The following is a 5,772-nucleotide window of genomic DNA, read 5'->3' as shown; positions in this document are numbered from 1 at the left end:
TCATTTTTTTCATTTTTTTGTTTGTATATACAATGTATATATGTATGTGTCTATATGTATGTATAGATGTTCATATATGTGTATTTTTTTTGTTCAGAGCATTTTTTGTTCATATATGTATTTTTTTGTTTATGTGTATTATTTTTTTTTGTTCATAGCATTTTTTTGTTCATATTTTTATAGCATTATTTCCATGTATATATGTATGTGGCTACGTATGTATAGATGTATAGCATTTTTTCCATGTATGCATGTCATTGTCAATATACCCCCTCCATGTTAACTTCGACAGGAGGGGGTCGATATAACCCTCCCCGATAACTTTGACATGAGGGGGTGTCGATATACCCCCTCTCTGATAACTTCGACATGAGGGGGTTGAGAACTAGTTTAGGGGGTCAAGGGTCGAGAACGCCGGACATTCATGAGAGAGGCGAGGAAGAAGGGGAAGAAGAGGGAGAAGAAGAGGAGAGGAAGAAGAGGAAGTCTTCTCCTCTCTTCTTTCTTCTCTTCTTTTTTCTTCTTATTCCTATATGTATTAGTTTTTTTATTTAGGTTGTTAATTAGTAGATATTAATTTTGTTCATATATGTATGGATGCATGTGATATGTATGTATGTATGTATCGGGTATGTCTTTGTCGATATACCCCCTACCGATAACTTCGACATGAGGGGTTCGAGAGGGGGTCTAGGGTCGCCGAGGGGTCGAGGGTCGTCGAACATGAGAGGAAGAAGAGGATAAAAAAAGAAGAGGAAGAAGAAGAAGAAAAGAGGAGAAGAAAGAATAGAGGAGTTCTTCTCCTCTTTTTTTTTCTTCTTCTTCCTCTTTTTTTATCGGGAACGAGGATCGTCGAGGGTCGCCGAGCGGTAGAGGAAACCCTAAATAGCAAGTATCGTCGCTGTGAGATACATGTGGCCGTCGGTGTCGGACACTACATCCACGTCCCACAAGTGAGGCGGGCTTCGACGCCCACGTCACTTGTGGGACGTGGATGTAGTGTCCGACACCGACGGCCACATGTATCTCACACCCACGGTACTTGATATTTTGGGTTTCCTCTACCGCTCGGTGACCCTCGACGACCCTTGTTCCCGATAAAAAAAAAGAGGAAGAAGAAGAAAAAAAGAGGAGAAGAAAGAATAGAGGAGTTCTTACTCCTCTATTCTTTCTTCTCCTCTTTTTTTTCTTCTTCCTCTTCTTTTTTTATCCTTGAAGCATTGTCGAGGCCACCCAAAACCCTAGAGAAGCAGCGTCGAGGCCACCACAAACCCTAGAGAAGCAGCGTCGAGGCCACTAATTAATATTAGTTCTATGTTTGCCACTAATATATCCATCTGTCATGTTTGAATAATAATTGCCATGTTGTCAATATTTGTAGAAACTATGGACACCGCCCGAGACGAAGTACAAGAAGAGTTGTTGGGGGACATAATCGCACGAGGAAGTGATGCCATCTGCTCGTTGTTTCTCAACGACACCGATGGTCTGGAAGCAGCTGGCTATGATTATGATGGCTCCGGTGACCTAATGCCGGTGCAAGGAGACCGTGAGGATGGCTCCGGTGACCCAATGCCGGTGCAAGAAGGAGACCGTGATGACGTCTCCAGTGACCGAACCGAGTCCGGCCAGGTATATATATTAGTTAAGCTTCTGCTGACTAGCTAATTGATGCATTCATTGTTTTGGTATGTACACATATTAATTAAGTCCTTGTTCTTTTTTCTAGCCCTCCGGATCGAGAACAACTTCGGTAAAGAGACGAGGCCCGAAGAAAAAGTTGAGCTCGGATGAAAAGTTTAGCAATCGCGCCCGACGGCCAACCGATTGAACCCCTCCGGACAAAGAGCGCATTTGTTTCTCAGTGCGGGGTTTTGGTTAGGGACAAGACCCCGATCAGCATCCAGCAATGGTTAAAGCCGACTACAGAAGACCCTGAGGTGTCTTATGTCAATGATATGCAGAAAAATGATCTTTGGACTGAGCTGAAGTAAAATTTCACCCTACCGCCAGAGGATGATCCAGAGAAGCCAGTTAAAGAGCAATTAATCAAGTCTTTTGCTCTTAAGAGGATGGCATAACTATTCAGGAGGTGGAAGAAAGAGCTGAATAAGTTTGTCGAAAATAAAGAGACACCAGAATTCAAGGGCAGATATGAGAAGATCAGAGATCACTAGCCTGCATTTGTGGCCCACAAGACATCGGAAAAGAGTAAGAAGATGTCGGCGACAAACAAGCAAAATGCTGCGAAGAAGAAGCATCACCATCGCACGGGGTCAGGTGGTACCTCGTAGCCCGGCCTAAGTGGGCCAAGACTGAGAATGATCTGGTTGATAAAGGGATTGAACCAGAGACAATTAACTGGCCAGACCGTTGCCAGACTTGGTCTTCGGGGCTGGCGGAACCTTGGACCCTGTAACAGGGAAGTGCATTTGGACGAATGATCAAATGGACATACCAGTCAGGAAGCTTCAGCAGTATATCAAAGCAGCGCAGCAAGGGACGTTCTTTCCAGACAGAGAGAACGACGAGCTCACAATGGCCCTCGGGAATCCTGAGCACCCAGGACGGATACGAGGCACGCTAGGCTCCATTCCGTGGAAGGTTGGGTTTCCGGACGCAGGCGGTTACAAATCCCAGGAGAGGAGGAAAAAATTGCAGCAGACCCAAATGCAGGTGCTGCAAGCAAGGGTACAAGCTATAGAGGAACGAGAAGCAAATCGCAGCAAACGTACTGCCGAAGGTTCCTCCGAACACTACAGGAATCAGGTAATTTGCCGTCTATGCCCCACAGACGGCAAAGGCCTAAAAACATACGGCAAAGAGTTTGCCGTCTGCAAGCTGATGGCAAACTCAGACGGCAAAGTTTAGCCGGCAAAGACTACTTTGCCGTCAGCTTATCATCAGCCAGACCACAAAGATTAACTGTTTCCCGCAGTGCAAGCTACCCTGCCATCTCAGCAGAGAAGCAGCATGGCTTCCACCGAGCTGCTTCAGCCGGAGCATGCCTTGACGGCTCCTGCCAACTATCCCATGGATGCTATCACGGAGTCTCAAAATTGCCACCTGATGACGCAATGGATGAATTTGAAGGTCAAGGCGGCTATTGGCTCTGTTTATCCTACTGAACCCGGCGCAAATTTTCACTGCCGGTCGATTCCAGAAGAATATGCTAGGGTGATGATGGATGAAATAACGGAGGGATTTGAGGACCTCCAGCTTGACCACCCTACCGGTGAAGGGGAGACTAGGATAGGGTCTGCTCTGAAGACTCCATGCCTATGGCGGAAGGAGCTCATCAACCTTCCGAACTAGACGCCTCCGCCTCCTCCTCCTCCTCCGGCAAGTCAGGGCACTCCGCCTCCTCCACCGCCTCCTCCTCCGGCGAGTCAGGGCACTCCGCCTCCTCCACCGCCTCGTCCTCCGGCGAGTGACGATAAGGGCACTCGACCGGCTCCTTCTTCGGCGCGTGATGGCACTCCGCCTCCTTCTCCGCCTGCGCCAACGCGCCCGAGCAGCCAACCTCCTCCTTCTCCGCCTCGTCAGCAAGGGCGGAAGAGACCTGCCGCCGCTCCGGCTGCTCCGGCATGTCGTAGTCTTTCTCCTCCGCCTCGTAAGCAAGTAAAGAAGACAACTGCTCCGTCTGCTCTGCCGGTGTCTAGCAGTACAACCAAAGGCGGGAGGACATACAGATTCGGTCCTTCTCTGAAGACTCCAGAGAAGTTACCATAAGAGAGGACTCAGAGGAGAATGCCAAGATCGTGCGAGAAGAAGTGAGGAACTTCTTTGAAGGGGTGAAAGCAAAGAAACATCCACCTCCGGAGGAGAAGTTAGATCCGGTGAAAGCGAAGCGAACTCTGGCTGCCCTGACAAAACCACCCAAGTCTCCGCCGAAAGGAAACTATGAGCGCATTATTGGAAAGGAATTTGCCGAAGCGGAGCGGTCGGGAAGTACTGTCAGTGATCAAAGGCTGAAAGAACGACGAGCTGGGAAACAAATTGCCCAGCTCGGCGAACAAGTGAAGCAATCGTGCCCCCCGCTCAAGGTGCCTAGCGACAACGTTGCTAATGATCCGAGGATGGTGCCTGGTTATAGCAATCTTGGCGATTACCTACCCGACGATGTAAATTATGATTTCATGGAGGTGCAGATACAAAGATACGAGTACGGGAAGCCTCTCGTCAAAGATGAAAGATCTCTATCAACGATGATGCGAAGATTGTATGATTGGAACTTGAAAATCTGCAGAGACTCTCGGGGGAGGAGTACTTTGTATGTGAAAGTTAAAAAGGAGCATGACCTCGTTGGAATTGAACTGTTGCATGTTCCTTTTGAGGAGTTCTTTCAGTTTTTCAATCAATTGGCCCTCGATAAAACAACGGTCACCTGCTACCGTCTGTAAGTAGTACTACTTCTGTCATTAAGTCTCTCTATATAGCTCAGCTCTTTCATTGCATGTATTTATAATCACCCTCACTATATTATGCAGATTGAAGATCGCCGAATTGAATAAAAGACAAGTCGGTGATATTGGGTTCATTAACACATATCTCATAGATGCAACTCAGGTTAAATTTCATGCCACAGCTACAGAGGCCAACTTGCTACGATCGTTGGTAATAAATGAAAACAAATATATAATACTCTTTCCTTACAACTTCAAGTGAGTGTTACTGTCTTGTGCGTATTCGGTTTCCCTTATATATTAGTCAAGGTTATAGTAATGTAATTGATGAGTTATGCATGTGTGTGCAGTTACCACTATATTCTCCTAGAGATTAAGCTTGAGCAGGGACTAGTAACCGTCTTAGACTCAAGACGAAAAGATCCCCAGGACTATGCGGACATGACTCAAATGCTCGAGAAGTAAGTTAAATTGATCAATATCCACCATATTAGCAACTTTGTTCATTTCCTGATATATCAAGTAATTGTTTCTTTGTCTGGCAGGGTTTGGAAAAAATTCTCCAAAAAAGCTCTAGGACTCCCGAAGAAGCTGCAATTTAGACACCCGAAAGTAAGTACTATAGTAGCATGTTCCGCGCATCTCCTATTGATTCAAGCGCGAGTTTCATCAATACCATTTGGCATTCTTGCTTATCAGTTTGATTGAACTCTATTTCTCGTAAAGTGGTTGTGGCAGGAACAAGGGAATGATTTCTGTGGATACTACGTTTGCGAGTCCATCCGCCACACGACCTGTGAGCGGGGCTACACTAACGAACAATATGAAGTATGTAAATAACAACATTCACAATTTTATTTTATTACCATCATTTGTGTTGAGTTTCATTCATTCATATATATGTATTGACCCCCTTCTTCAAATTAGATGTTTCGGAAGCGGGATGAACTCCTAACACCAGCTCGCATGCGAGCAATTCAAGAGGAATTGGCGGCATTCTTTCTTGACCACGTGATCGCTGAAGACGGAGAATACTATGTGGACCATGAGTTCATATGATTATATTTGTAAGACATAATTATTGTATATATGTAGACGGTAGTGTCGGATAGATATACGAGAACTTGTTGTTCGACCAATCTCTCGGAGAAGGAGAGGTGGTCGATATCACTTCTCTCTATATGCATATATGTTCATGACGATCTTCTGTTTCCTTCGTTTGCTTACTAGCTAGCTAGCGTGTCTAGTCCTCTCTATACATATGTATAGTACATAGCGTCGACCAAGCACGGACATAAGAGAGGACACTTCTCTCTATTAATTATAGCTAGCTAACACAATATATGAAACACCTAAATTAACCCCC

The sequence above is a fragment of the Triticum aestivum genome, chromosome 3A (genome assembly GCF_018294505.1).
Source record: "Triticum aestivum cultivar Chinese Spring chromosome 3A, IWGSC CS RefSeq v2.1, whole genome shotgun sequence".
Lineage (NCBI taxonomy): Eukaryota > Viridiplantae > Streptophyta > Magnoliopsida > Poales > Poaceae > Triticum > Triticum aestivum.
This window is presented reverse-complemented; position numbering follows the sequence as displayed.